A 15889-nucleotide genomic window follows, 5' to 3' on the forward strand; every position below is an offset into this window, starting at 1 on the left:
CACAATAAAACAATTAGAAACTTGTAATTTGCACACCATTTTATTTCATGACCTAACTTTAATCACAGAAGTTTGCTTGCTTAAGCTACAATTGAATAATTACTCACATTAGTCAGAAAAATATTGCTGGATGTTATGAACATAAAATTTTGCAGCTTAGCAAAAATTATTGCAGGATTATTTTTTTTTAATTTTCAATTATTTGCTTTCAAGTATTTAAAATTACTCCAGGATTTAATTTCATTACTTATTCCAGACCAGAAAAAAACTTTTTAAACATTCAAAAATAGCAATTTCAAACAAAAGTAGTCTTTAAAGCACTTTTTAAATACATAGGTGTCATATCTAAGCCAGGGCTATAAAAAAACACCTGTATTTGCATAATCTCCAGCCTTTGTTGGAAATAATCATGCAAATTTTTACTATTGATTGACAATTTACAGAACGCAAATAATTCACCATCAAAAATTACGTCACTTCTGAAAAATCAAAATAATTCACACCTAATAATAATAAATAAAATGCACAATAAAAATAAATAAAATTGCAAATTATCGTGATCATAATTTTTAATCACATTTTTAACACAAGTTGTCGTTATTCAGGCACACCTGTGTTTAAAACATGATATCTGGCATTTAAAATGATATACATTTTACCCAGAATTTTGTATTATCTCAATGGAGATACCCATATATTTAATCATGTGTCACTTATAACAGTCTAATACCGGCTAACCAAATGTTAGCAGTAACATACACATATTTCACTCCCAAATCACAATATATAGGATTAAAACAAGAACAATTTATTTAATTTGCCTTTTGTAATAAATTTCAAACAAGATTTAAATTAAAAATCTTAAAAGCAAGAGCCATTTACATATTGATCAATGAAAAGGTCACGAAACCTTTAAGTTGATACCCCTTAAGACAGAAGCCTGCTCTAGCTCATCAAAAGCTATTCACACGAATATATTACGCGTTAATTATTCCTCGCTGCAGATGAAAGCTTCCTTAACACGATTGGCAACAATAATAAGCAAAAAGGATGTTCCTCACAAAATCTATGGAACTTATTGTTAGTCATAATTAACCAATAAAGCAACTAATATTTTGGAGAACCATTTACGTGAGACAAGCTCAGAAAATTTTCGAATTATGTTGATTTGAACTTCTACTGATAAAAGACAAACATGATATCTCAATAATAATGAAATTCTTCCAATTATTTATTTTAAAGAAATGTAAAGTCTAAAAGGCAATATCACAAAACCAATGAGGTTAAGCAAACGTAGTTTCAACCTTGAACTAAAATTGATAATGATATAAAACTGTTTACACTGCAATCCGGATGAATTATCAATTCACCTGTGACTGGAATACAACCAGTACAATCCAGAAGAATGCATAGTCAATCAGAGGCGATGTTATACTTCCGAGTATTACATCACTTTCATCCCCCAAAACGGATATTACTCGAGAGGTACAATAATGAGAGTCAACACCGTGAATGATAGAGCCTTTAGATATCCTGTACAATGATGAAAAGAAAACTTCAAGTCCGGCATTCACCCTCTATTTCACGCACATAACTGTACCACTCATTTCCGTGCTAAAGACCCGTATCCATGGCAACCAGGAATTAGAATTTTACCGAGGGGAAAAGCTGAAAATAAGCCCAACGAAGAAGAGGCAGTGAGATTTTTGGGGAGAAAGATTAAAATATAGGAGGGAAAATGAGATGAGTTCAACTCCTGGAAAAAGCCCTTTCAGGCAGTGAAGGGGATTTCTCTCGGAAAAGTAGAATAAAAGAGGAGGAAATGAAACGGAAAGTGAAAAACAGAGTGATAAAAGAGAGGAGGAAAGTTGCTCGAAATTCGAGAGCGACACGGACTGAATGAGGGATAAAGATCTTGCCATTTAATCTCTGCATCGGCTTCGGGAGGAAGCTACCGCCGGCATGTTAATCTTTTTCATCACGAAGTCGCAAGGCAGGTAAAAAAAAAGAAGCTGATCAAATACACGGATTTTTCCTTAGAACGGCTAATAAGAATCTTGAGAAAAATATTCAAACCGCACAAACAAAAATATTTGAACTATTTTTAAAAGCCAATTTAATTTATTGAGTGAAACTAAGGCATTAAGACGTGTCAAATAAAAACCCAAGGGATTTGGCTTCAAGTAGGCATTAATATCTAAATTTGAATTACTAGGTGCCGTCATAATGCCTAAAAATATTGAATACTCAACATAAAATGTTCACTGCTTCTATAAAAAATTAAAAAAAATAATTCATTCAATGAAATTAAGAACATAGTAGATAAAATTTTCGAGTGATAAGGAGAGAATGGACAGGCGTCTTGAGGGAGGCCAAAGCCCATATCGGGCTGTAGTGCCGAGGAAGTAAGTAAGTAAGTAAGTAAATTATGAACATGAGAATTGAAGACACCTAATAAACGAGAAAATTTAGGAAAAAGAAAAAAAAAACACTACACACTCCATCGTAAAGGAAATGTATTTACCAGAATTGTTAGATATATTACCAGATAGTGTTCTCAGTACTATTTAAAAGATAGATTCAAAGCCGATTTCATCATTAAACATGTAAGGATAAAAGTTTTAGAATCATTTGTCCCGCATGATATCTCTGCGCCGGCTTCAGGAGGAAGATTTATTAGATATTAATCAGATGTTTTTGGCAACTAACCTCGGCCATATAATTTTGATTTTATGCACAGCAAAATAAATTATATCCGTCTCAGCAACCCAAATTAATATGGATATGACTTCTAGTCCACATGAATTATCTTCACTTTACATAGCAAGGTTCCGCGTGCTGGATTAATTTCTCTCTTCTTTCAGTTTTTCTAAGTTTTCTTTTGATGAAAACGACAGCATAATTCAAGCACGTTTCTATTCCTTCGTCGGTTGTAAGTACATTATCGAGATAGTTTATATGTTCAGTTTTCTATGAGTTAAATATGAAAAAGAGAATTGGAAAATTATCGAAGCATGTTTTCAGTTTCAAAAAAAGTGAGGAAAATCGAGAAAGAAGAGCTAAAAAAATATTTTTCTCCTTGAAAACTTTTTTGTCATATCAAATTAAGGAAAAAATATAATTGAAACTGCATTAAACATATTTTTTAAGTTATATACCTCGACCAGAAGAAGGGAGGTTCTGGAAACACGTTTTTTGTTTCACAGAAAGAACGTCGTGAAAAACCGAAAGATATTTTATCAAAAATAATTGTATCCTTGGGAACTATTTCCCTCGAATCAAACGAAGGTAATATTACAAGTGAAGCTACAAAATCAAAGTGTAGCGGCGGAATCATGAAGTTTTGAAGTGGCAGTCATTTTTCCAATCATCCCATTAATTTGTGAGTAGCAAGGAAGTTCAGTTTTCATCTTGCGCCCAACCTCTTACACAGGCGAAACTTATATACATCCACGAGCTCAATTTCCAATTACGGAGCCCTATAACAGCCACGGCAACTCGAACTTCCCTGGGTCCCGAATACTCTTAGGTTGAAATTCAATTGATCAAAGACACTCCCAAAGGCTTCGCACCGAAGGGGCAAGTAAGGAGAGAAAAAGCAAATAAAAAAAAACAAGACGTCGATAATCTCATTAGACTCAAAGCACCAAATTAACCACATTTTTTTTCGTACTCTACAACATTCGCGGACGGAATTCCGAAAGCGATTTTATATCACTCAGGGCGAAGGGACGTGTAAATGATAAATATCTTGGAGAGGTTTCCGTTCCTCGGCTACTCCTCTTCAAATGCGTCACGGGTCACGTGATATCCAGTCGCGATGGTTACGATCGACGACGCAGCGTGAGAGATGAACGCAATTCATGAGATTACCGCCAGATACCACCACCAGTCTACGAATCCCTACCTGCCGTTTCTACGATATCGGTTCCTGGGCGGAATTAATTCACAGGGCGAATGAAAAAGCAATATCCTCGATAAGAAAAGATTAAGTGAAATGGCAGCACTCGGCATTCAATTGACGAGCAAATGGTAATGATCCGAGGTGGTTCATAGATTTCTACGTTGCTACGGACAAAAATTAAGAACACCTTGTATCTAAGGAGGCAACGAAAATTTAATCTCCCCAAATCCAAGAGAAAAAAACCTTTTTTCCTTGGGATAACAAAACTAGCATTTTCATATCGAGCTACTCCTAGCAATGACGAATAAAATTAACTCTCAGGGGCCCAATGGTATGAAAAATTCATTGATTTATTAAAATCAAAGGCAAAACGAAAACTTTTAACTTATCACATAAGTATCTAATGTACATTTTCTACTGTTCTTTCGTGACAGTAAAATATTTTTTGTCCACTAGCTTACCTCTATCATCACAAACATTTCCCTTCCTATTTAGAATTCTCTTCCTGGTTGTGGTGTTTTTCAATTATTATTGCGGCGAATAACAGATAAAAATAAGATTCATTTAAATTATTGAATTATTCTGACCAAAAATTACCGACTGGTGAAGAATTCTAACCTCCGTAAAAGAAGAGAGAAGTATGATAAAGAGATTGCCAAAAGATTGCGACGTTAACTATGAATACAGGAGGATATAGGTCTGTTGTGAACCAATAATGAGACTCTTACCAAATGGAAAACGGTCATAGTCCCAGTAATTTAATGCTTTATTTAAAAATAAGTTGCATTAAGCATTGAAATGTGATAAGGGAACATAGGTTTTCCAGATCTATAGGGTAACAGGGAGGAAATGGCAAGAAATAAATAATTGAGTGGTCTTTTGGCCAACGAAGAACTCCACTGCAGGCGTGGAAGATGCGACGTTAAGGCGACAGTGAAATACATTCGGAGTATCCGCGAGTAAGGCGCTGCAGATGGGGAAGTACAGCTGGAATATTGGATTGGGTAAAACTTGGGAGTCCCAGAAGTAACCAGTCGAGTGGCTGCTAAATAATTAATACCCCAGTAAGCACACCCCAAAATCTAGCTCCCATTAGGCAATGAACATGAATCAGCTCGCGCACAGAGTGAAGTCATACACAGGTGCAGCAAAGGCCTTTTATGTCACCTCAAGACGAAATTAATCGTCATTTTCTGATTAGTATGAAGTCGCAATTCCATACCTAATGACGAAGAAAAAATATTTTCTTTCAGCTATATGAAAACTAATTCATTACATTTATTCACATCACTTTGATAAGGAATAGATTGACAATGAGTAACAAATTTCTAAGTTTGGACAAAATAGTATTTCAGAATCAACTAAAGGTAACTTGAGTAAAATTTTCAACGTCCTGCGAATCTAAACTTAAAATTAGCATTTAAACTAGAAAAAGGAATTGAGGGAAACAATTCGTAATCGTCTGATAAATAGCTACCCTAATTTTTTACCGATGACCGCCCGTTAAGATATCTGTAAAACTTGACCATTAAATATAATATTGAAAACCATTATACCTCCCTTTTGGCCGAAGTGGAATTGAAAAAAATAGAAAGAGAATCGTAACTCATGAAGTACTTTACTAGACTAAAAACCTCCCAACATTATCTCAGTCAGCTTGTTTTTAGGTAAGAGAGAAAAATATTTATTTTAGCAGCACTTTGGGAAGAGAAAAAGCTCCTATAAAAGAGACTCCGCCCTAAAACAATGAAGATTTTTCTTATTAACATGAATCTCTGATTATTTTTAATCAAATTGAAGAAACATTAAGGCCATACAAGTTAATGTTAAAAGATTTATTATTTTATTGCTAGAAATTGCGGCTCTAGATGTTAGTGGCCATGATAAAAAGTAAGAATTCAAATATATACACGTTGTTAAGCGAATTCGATTTTATTTTTAAATCCCTTTTGCTTAAAAGCTTCGGGCGGAGAAACACATAGGTATGTTAAACTAATAACGTTTCCTTTAACTTTGATTATTCAGATTTTATAGTTTTTTTTGAAGGACTACATGAAAGTAGTAAAAAAAGGTAGACCATAAAACTCCTCATACGGAAACCCTTTGATAATATCATCGGAATATGTGCTGATTTTCTCCCTGAATCCGAGTAATGAGTACCGGTAGAAATTTGCTTTCGTCACCGAAACTGAATTTACAATCAGAATCATCAACGAAATTGTCACTAGTAGATACTTCATTAGCGAAACAGACTTGATGAATGCTGACCCATATTTAAGAATGTAAAAAATGAAAGGAAAGGAAAATAAAAATAAAACAAAAAATATTTCCTGTATCTATGAGATTTTTCATCATCTACAAAAACGGTTTTTCGAGAGTTATCGCATGATTGTACTAAATGAATAGCAATGAGCTATTTTTCTAACAGAGAGGCTCGTGATGAGAATCAGTTGAAATAGCTCATTGAAACAATAATGCTTCACGGAATATGCCTTAAAAATCATTAGCTCTCACGTGATGAAAAGATTTAGTAGGTGATAATTTTGAAAAAGTAGCTTGAGGGACTCATTTTCAAAGGCTCAGACAATAAAATATTCTATAAAAACACCTATAATCACACTTATATTATACACACAATGTTGATCAAAATTAAACCTCTTACACAATGCAGCGAATATCCTCAGGCAACTTTACTTAAGGTTAGGTATACTGGTCCATAATGCAGGCACTTAATAAACAGACAAAGATGTATTTCAAGTTCGAAGTAAAATCTTGCGTAGGCTTTGCTCCAACATATGATTCCGGATAACTAATTGATTAGCACAACAATCGCCTTTAAACGTTTCCTTCTGATTGAAATTTTTAGTTTATTGTTAAATTTAGTAGTATGAGATCTTAAAGCAGTTGTATGGCAAATCATGATGTGATGAGTAATCAAAGTTACTTTTTCCAGTTTCTTTTCTTAAATTATATAAGTTAAAATTATATAACGGACTAATATTCCAAATTATCAATATTGGTTGAACTCATCATATTTTACTTAAGCCCTCGGTCTTCTTTCCTGGAATAGTATAACTTTCTTTAAAATTTTTACGAACGCGTAAGAAAGAAGAACTAAAACCTTTTCTCTCATCACAGTCAACAGCACTAAAGATGAGAATTGGTAAGAATGATAAAAAAGTTATATAACAAAAATTAAAAGGCATCTATTTGCGAAAAGTTTTTCAATGTAGTTTAAAAAAAGGAAAATACTGGGTGTTAAAATAGGAACGTAGTATCACATGCTCTCATTGAGTAAGGAATAAAATCACCAGCATAGAATAAGAGAATAACATCGCTCTCAATTATATTGATTCAAAATCGCCATAGCTCCTCATTTTCCCTAGGGCGGCGTAACGACAACGTGTAGTAAAGAATCTCATTATTTAAAGAGGCGAGAAAAAATGTAGACAAAAGCTACGCTCGAAAATAACGTATTCAACAGGGCATACGCTTTCTATTTTTTTACTCGTAAGAAGAATACATAAAAGAGACAAATGGTTATATTTCCAAAAGGAGAGAGACATAGAAAAAAACGTACCGACAAAGCGTGGGGCGGAACGAAAAAATTATATGACGTCCTTTCATATTTTCGCTGAGCTAACAGTCAAAATTGCGCCTGGTAAAAGAAAACATCAACATGGGGGACAGCGGAGAATAGCGCGACCCATTAGTCGAGTTAGGCATGCATGGCGGGAGAGAGGAACAGCTGGTTGCCTGCCCGCCCCGCGGGGAAGAAAAAATACGAGAGCAAAGAATTTTTCTGAAGAGGAAAAAGTTTTGAGAGGATCAATAAAAGTACAAAAATATGATTACAACTTTTTTTCGAGAGAGATTTAGCACAGTGTGTTTAAAAGAGCTTTTGTCACTTTACTCCTAACCACCCCCAAAAGCCTTTCGGACGCAAAGATAAGGAAAGAAAAACATATAGTGAAAAAAATTATCCAGTCATTATTTCGACTGACGCAAGTCCCTTGAATTACTTCCAGAAGTTTATGGAATTTAGCGAGAGAATGCAAACACGACCAGGAATTTACGAGGACCAAGTAATTCCTAGTTTCAAAAGGGAGAAAAATTTATTTTCAGCGAGCTAGGAGAGCATTCATCCTTATCAATTTTGTCCAAAGCAATAAGAGCAGTAGGAGAGTCCCTCAATAAAAGCTACGTCCTCTAAAATGATGGCTGGATACTCCCGCATTAAAAGCTATTCCCGCTAAATGACACTCCGTTTGTGGGGACTCCGGTTCTCACGAGCAAGTGGAGCCTGAATCAATCGTTTTCCTTCTCTTTTAACAAAAAAGGGCTAAAGAAACGACCTAAATGAAGAAATTAATGCATTGAATAACATCAAACGTTTTATTTTCACATAATTATCAAATTAAAATCGATTTTATTACCATTTAAGCATTTTACCAGCTAAGGTATGATTACATTGAGCAATTTGCAGATTATACCTCGCACTGTCTTCCCTTCCAAATTGGACTTACCTCATCAATTCCAAGATAAGACGACTCCCATTTTATCCACTAATCTTAATGTCATCCTTCCCATCCCCTGGTCAAAGCTTAACGCACATTCTACTTCAAATCCCACGCTAGGGGGCAAGATAGTTAATTCACAAAATATCTTTTTCACACTCTTAATACAATACGGAAAATAGTGTGGAGCATGGTGGAAAAGGAATAAAAAATTCATATCAGTGCCGCCAAAAACATCGAGGTAGATGTTTCTGGGGCACCTATAAAATTTATTTTCATAAGAAGTGGAAAATGAAAAATGTTTCACGATGGGATAAGAAAGTTTTCAGCCCAAACGATAATGAAGTCAGCTGCCGACTCAACAAAAATAATCGAAATGTAAGCCTAAATTAAATGGACCTCGGAATTAATTAGCTCAATAAACTAATGCGCTCAACAATGAATAGTTACTACCATACGTATACCAACTACTATACTGTAAGTCATCATATTCAAACTACGGAGACGTCATTACCAACCTGCTATCATTCAAACTCAAGGGTGGCAGTATTAGAACGGATATCGTAAGTATTTGGGTAGGGAACGAGGGCTGAAGAGAAACCCGGCGTCGGAATTAGCCTGAAAATTAAGAGAGGACTCAAGAGGACCACGGCTTAACGTCTTCCCCGACGGACAGTGTAATGTACTTGAGGCGCCCTTCGCATGCCACTAAAGTAGTCTTTGGAAAATCTCAAGAGCCGATTAGAACCCGGGTCCACGGTATGGGGAACCAAGACTTTCAAACTAAATTTTTATGAATTCGAATAAATGTGCAAGTATTAAATCTTTGACGAGAGACTGCAATTTCTTACCATTGGACCACAAATGAAGGCATGGATACATAAACAGAATTAACTTGTAAATTACGCGCAATATTTATTAACTCTGATCGATATCGTTGGTAACCGACTAACGTGTCATTAACAAGGGAAAATTTAGGTATTTCTCTCGATATTTGAACAAGAGTGCTCTAGCCGGTCGGGATTTGTCAACAGATAGTATACACAATTTAAAAGTTCATTTAATTTAACCTAATCATGAACTAGAGGTTTTTTTTAAAGTTAAATTGCGAGGGATTGAAGGGATTATCAGTTATTTTTTCCGAAACTTTATTACCAAAAGCATGACGCAATTAAAAGCAGGATAATCGGAACCGTGCATTTGTGGCAGCAACATTTTTCAATAACTAACATAGCATACATCATTTTTTTAATATTCTGAGTATTTTATGAGTTGACTGAAGACAATAAAGCGTAAGTTGACTTCAACGTTAATTATCACAGAAAATTCAAGAATGCTAGCGTTAGCAGGGATTTAACCTCGTTAATTAACGTTTAACAAGCTTAATGCTCGGTGACCCATTTTTGCGGCTTACGTCTCGAACGGGCGGTCGAGTAATATACTGAACAAATTCAAAATTTCAGAATACATTGTCTACTCTTAATGGCAGAAAAAATCAAGAGTTGAGCATAGTATTTGCCCATGCGGTGGGCAAAAAAATTCCTCGATTTCTCCGCCCGGTAGCTGAATAAAACGGAGATTTCCAAACCGGCGAAAAACAGCCACAGTAGGTACGCCAAATTCCAGCGAATGCAAATCCAACAAAAAAAGTCACTTCCTATACGACTGAATAACAATAAAAAGTAGCTAGAACCTCCTCTGCCCGTTGTAACTTTTAGAAAATGAGACCAACTCTAGATATACATTCGAACTTACATGATTTAACCGGATATGACTTTGATAAATTGAAGTTGGGAGAAGCACCAACAACCTATAAGCTCGAAAACAATTATTGAGAGAACATCACCGTTTTTAGAAAATACCTGCAAGATATCCTACGATTCATATTACGAATTTACGTTGAAATACATGGTAAACAGTACACCATAAGTGCAATACACTATGTTGTAATTAAAATCCTGAATGAACTATAGGTTAGTTTATAGCTTAACTTTTAGTTAACCATACGCTGAATATCTAAGAAATTTTTAACTGAAATGCATGCTGCAGAAATGTGTACACTAACGACTTGGAATATGAAATTTTGCGAGTGAAATAATGAGACTAAATGAAAAATAAAGAGAAAATTAGTCTGATCTTGTACTGCGCTTAATAGCCCTTAATCAACCCCAGGATTTCAATTATTTTGTAATGATGTCTCAAATTTTAGATCAAGCATTAAATGCTGCTCTTAATGAGAGCCAGAAGGTGTGTACCAATCCGAATGATATTTTTCCAATGCATTTCACTTTCGTGTGCCTTAACCATTAACCGGTGACGTGCGGTCTGAGAGACCGCTGCGTTTTTGAAATTATGAATATTTTGAATGTCTATAATCATCCTTTGCTTAATATTTTTGAATAATAAAGATATAACACTCTTAATATGAAAATCTTTTATTATTTGATTCCGTAAATTTGCAAATTAATTTGATTAGCGGTGCTGCAGAATGAATCAAGAAAAGGAATAAACGAGATAAATTCAATTGTTTCTAATCAGTTAGGCATTCCAATTTAACATTGAAGGCATTATTTTGAAATATGGTGAGATATTGACACTTAAAAACGATAGTAATAACTCAAGTGTTTTTGACGCCAGTTTTTGGATCATGTTTAAAATTACTTTCTTAACGAAAAATTGATGCGTATTGGCAACGCATAAAATATAGAGATTAGAATAGTTTAGCAGATAAAGAAACATTAACCTAAGCAATAAAAATGCCGTCGCAACATTTCATGAATATTTGGTTTATTGCGGTTTCCCAGACCGCACGCCACCAGCAATATAACAAATGCTTCACGTCACTGGTTAGGGGTTGAATGCCGACTGTTATTTGATCAACGGCGAGTATACCAACTCTCCATAATCATCTGTCGGCGAGGAGAGCCTTAAAGAGCCACTACCACCTCGTCAGCTCTAAAACAATGTCCCAGAAAACGTCATCCCCTCTCTCTCGCGACCATTAAGGCAAGATGTTTGCTGATTTCCCTCCTATGAACAATTCTCTCCCTCGAGGGCTGAGGAGAGAAGCAGGAGTGCCGTTTTGAGTGGCGAGGCTGGCGGTTGGGAATCCGGTTGATTGCATGGAAGGGACTGAGAGGTTGCTGGGGGTGGGTGGGGGGTGAAAAGGAGGGGTGGGGGGGACGTTGGAGTCAGGAGGAGGAAATTTAGGATAACGACGTGTGAGGGGTGGTAATGGGCGAAGGGTGGGGGGAAGGGAGGCACAAATTGAAAGGAGATATATAGACGCTCATCCCCACACCCACGCAATGCACAGCCAAGCAACTGCTTAGGGTGTATGGCAGGGAGGAATGAAAAAGCCAGACAAGAGACAAGTAATAAAAAAGGTAATACAGTGAAAAAGGAACTTGAAACGAGAAAAAATGAATAAAATAAGGACACTGTAATACGACACAGTAGCAAATGAAAAGGGGGGCATTACAACTAAGAGATGTAAAATATGGACAGTAAAGAATAAATCATCAGTCTACAGCTGAGCGCGAGAATAGACTTTTGGCGAATCAAGAAGAGAGAGAGAATATGGAATTTTAAGGATGTGGGAAATAATGAATACAAGTGACACAGTGGCATATTGAATGAAAACTTTGCAGTGGAACCCAGAGGGAAGGCAATGGCGGGGCAGGCCAACCAAAAGCTGGTTATATGGGGAGCAGAAGAAAGGAATGGCTGAATGTGAATTGGATGAGGGACTGTGGAAGGATCGGGAGGCATTGAGGTCGAGAATTGGAAGATGTAGAAAGTGATGCTCCGACAAATACAGAAAAGAGAAAAAGTGACTATTCCCCTTTTTTGTGGCGCTTTACGCAGCTCAAGGATATTTTCCGTCATTAAACTCGGATTAGTAATCATTTTCTCCAATTTTCCAAATTTTCCTGCACTAACGCACGTCGCATACTTCTCATTTTACATGCCTTAACGTTAAAGTAGCACTTTGTGAGTAGTCTTGTGTAAGCTGCACTAAAATGGGTGACTGGAATGCAATATTAAATGCTAAAAATGAAACATTAATTGGACACAATTAATTTAAAAATTTACTTATAGATATAATTATATTATCAAAACCTTGAGGTTTACTGCAACAATTTGCACCGTGGATGTTTCATTGATTCAAGCAATACATTCCAACCCCTCCAGCAACAAATAAGCTCCTTAAACACTTCTAGGAGGCATGGTTTCTAGGTGAGGGATCAGCCCTTTTACAAGTAATACCAGGTTCGTCTCTGAGGCGTTGGACGGCTTGTCAAATCTACCTGAGGCCCGGGCAACATGTGTTGACGACTCTTGCGCGGGCAAACAAACACACGTCTCTGCCCATCTCTGTGGCTAAGAAGTCACGCACTGGAGGCTCACAGAACGGTGGCGTAAATCATCACGCCAAAGCGCATATTGCCGTCGTCTGAGGCACGGGTTGCAGGTTAGCAGAGTGAATGAGACGGGGGCGCTCAACGCTTACCCTCAACTTAATTTCACCGTGCAAGGCGGTCGCCTCTCTATCAGGGCTGTGTTGTTCATGAATGAATCGTTCAAAATGAACGATTCAAGGGCATGAACCGAATGAATTGAATCTACGATTTCCATTCAGTTCGTTCAAAATGAACCGCAGAATCCAAATCGTTCAAAATGAACGATGGAAGATTCAAATCCTCCAAATCCAAATCGTTCAATAAGAACGATTTGAATTCGGCTAGACTGCGTAGATGCTACCCATGAAAGGCGGTGAATTATCATTAGATCCTGACGAATGGCCATACAGGTTGGCAATAAAAATGAACTCTTCACCACAATTACCATTGATTTGACTCGCAGGTATATGCAATATGTATTTAAGAGTGGCAGAACTAAATATTCACTGATTTCGTAAAAGGTTGTGAAAGCTTTTGAAATATTTGAAATGCAGTAGGTTGACAGATTCTCGTAGATTCAAGCATGATTAATTCATAACACGCATAGGCGGATTTTGGGGGGTCACGTGCCCTTGACGATTAAAAAATAGACAAGATTTTTAGGTAGCCTCTCTATCCACGTCTGAGGTTACTCGGAAGGACACGGGATCTCAAGAGACATCTTTACGAGAGAGTGCGCACATGTTTCTGCGCTTATGACCAAGGTGTTAACGACATATATAAAAAAATAAAAATGAAAAAAACACGCTCCTCCTAAGCACATAAAAAATGCACAATTATTATATATACGTGAATTTGCACTTTCATTTTTATTTTATAGCACTTTCAATAACAGTTTATCGCATTTTGTAGCGTCTATTTTTTATTTTCATAGTGAGGTAGATGACGATAAAATGTAGTATAACACAATTATATGACAAAATAAAGAATATTTTAAATAATTATGTTGTAGAACAATAATAAATTGAGGAATGAGACTTATAGTGGCGGAGGTGTATCTTGCCCGCACCCACTTGTGGTTCGCGGGCACGTAGAGTCCCAGCCAACCAGCAGCTGGCCAGTCGCTCACATTCTTTAAGCGGTGAGTGTCGGCGGAGCATATAAACCGCGCTCTGCACAATATGTACGAAATTTGCTGTCGATAAGGCAAATTTGGGTAAAAATGACATAAACGTCCAGTCATCGCATCTATGTCGCATTTATTTGCACACACATGGCATCTACATCGCATTTGCGTTTTTCACGCATCTCTAACAATTATATAAGACATAAGCTTCTCATCACTCGGATTATATTATGTGAGTACTGAATGGGTCAATCAGAAATGAATGTTGAAAGGACTGATAGATAGGTGATAATCAGCACATAACATTCATATCTAAACCTAATCAGCATTCATACATTATACTCCGAGCGATGAAAAGCTAATTTTTTCCAACTAGTACATTTAAAACTACTTTTAAAACATACATGTTTTATAAACCTTTTTTATTCTATTTTTATTTTCTACTTTTTAGCGGTGCATCATAATATCGATCACACCGCAGCCGTCAATTGCATTTCTAGCAAAACATTTTTAACTGTTGCCATCTATTGAGGAAGTTTAAAACCATTTTTATGCGAAACTAGCCAATTAATGAGAGCTCAAGGTAAAAAGTTTTCAAACGTCTGATTTCCTAATATTTTTCTGCCACCAGAAGAAAGCAAATGTGCACAATGCCAAGCGGATTTGAAAAATAGGAAGTGGGTTTAAAAATCAAAATGTATAATTATAAATATTCCTGGTCCTGGTGTGACAAAGTACGGAAAAAGAGTGTAAAAACCTATATTTCAGTCGAAAAAACACTTCCACAGGTATGCATCGTATTCATTGACAATGACGGAAGATTTTGTTTTCATCGACGGTGCTTCACAGAGAAGGCCCCAGTTAGTCCCGTAAAAGTTTGGTTTTTGTTTCAAAAATTTCCGCAGTTCGGTTTTGAGTGAAGAGCGTGTCTATTCTAACATTTCTAATCGGGAGGAATGTCAATGAAAAGCTATAAATTTGCATGATTATATCATCACAATTATAAATTTCGGGAAACAGCCACGAGTATAGTTTATTTTTTCATTAAAAATTCGTACCTTTGTGCCTGTTCAGCGACGCGATTTTGTCTTAACGTACAGAATATTATATGCGCGGTGCGTGACAATATATCTAGCGAAAGAGTGGAGAATCCTGAATTTTAAAATTCGTGGTTTTCATTTCGCTCATTTCTATTGGATGTTTTATTTTCCTAATTTTAACGCTCAGATATATTTCGATAAGCAGTTTCAATAGAAATCTTTCCGGACAAAAATATACCGGTCATGTCCCCGTACTACATATTTTCACGAGAGCAACAGACCCTATGCGTACTCGGGAGTTTTCGAGAACTACCATGGCAATGATAACCCAATCGCAACACTGCAAAAGAAATAATTGTGAATAAAGGATTCAAAAAGGTGAATGAGAAATAAATAAAGTATATCATTGAATATTTTTATGAAATATGCATATCAATTTGCAGTCATCCATCGCTGTACTTGGAAACAAAAATAGCTGAGGTGAAAACCGAGCTTAGTGGATAGCCTTCGGTGGAATACAGTTTGATTTTGAAATTTTATGTGTTAGGTTTTAAAATTGACAACATTTCTAATACTTCACCTAGAAGTGTTGTATAAACTAATGCATCAAACCTTAGTAGCTGGTCAATTCATGCATTTTAGGTTGATGGCATAATAATTGCCTTTATCATTGCAAATAATCTATTAAAGTAGTACATGGATGGAAATTTATTGATGAAGTGATATACTATAGCGCCAATTTATTGAATGATATAAAATAATAATCAAAATAACTCCACAGTTTTCTTATAAAAATAAATCCATCGCCCCCTTCCGATGGATTAATTTGAAAATTTATTTTAAACCTTTATTTTTCCTTAGAAAACGAACACAAAAGGCAAATGCCTGCATTTCAAATG

The 15889-nt window shown here is 36.0% G+C and overlaps 1 protein-coding gene across 1 annotated transcript in view; it reads right to left on the reverse strand.

Moving 5' to 3' along the window:
- Positions 1-15889, reverse strand: part of LOC124167664 (hemicentin-1) — a 450985-nt gene that overhangs the window by 72307 nt on the left and 362789 nt on the right. The window lies entirely within an intron of this gene.

The sequence above is a fragment of the Ischnura elegans genome, chromosome 11 (genome assembly GCF_921293095.1).
Source record: "Ischnura elegans chromosome 11, ioIscEleg1.1, whole genome shotgun sequence".
Classification (NCBI taxonomy): Eukaryota; Metazoa; Arthropoda; class Insecta; order Odonata; family Coenagrionidae; genus Ischnura; species Ischnura elegans.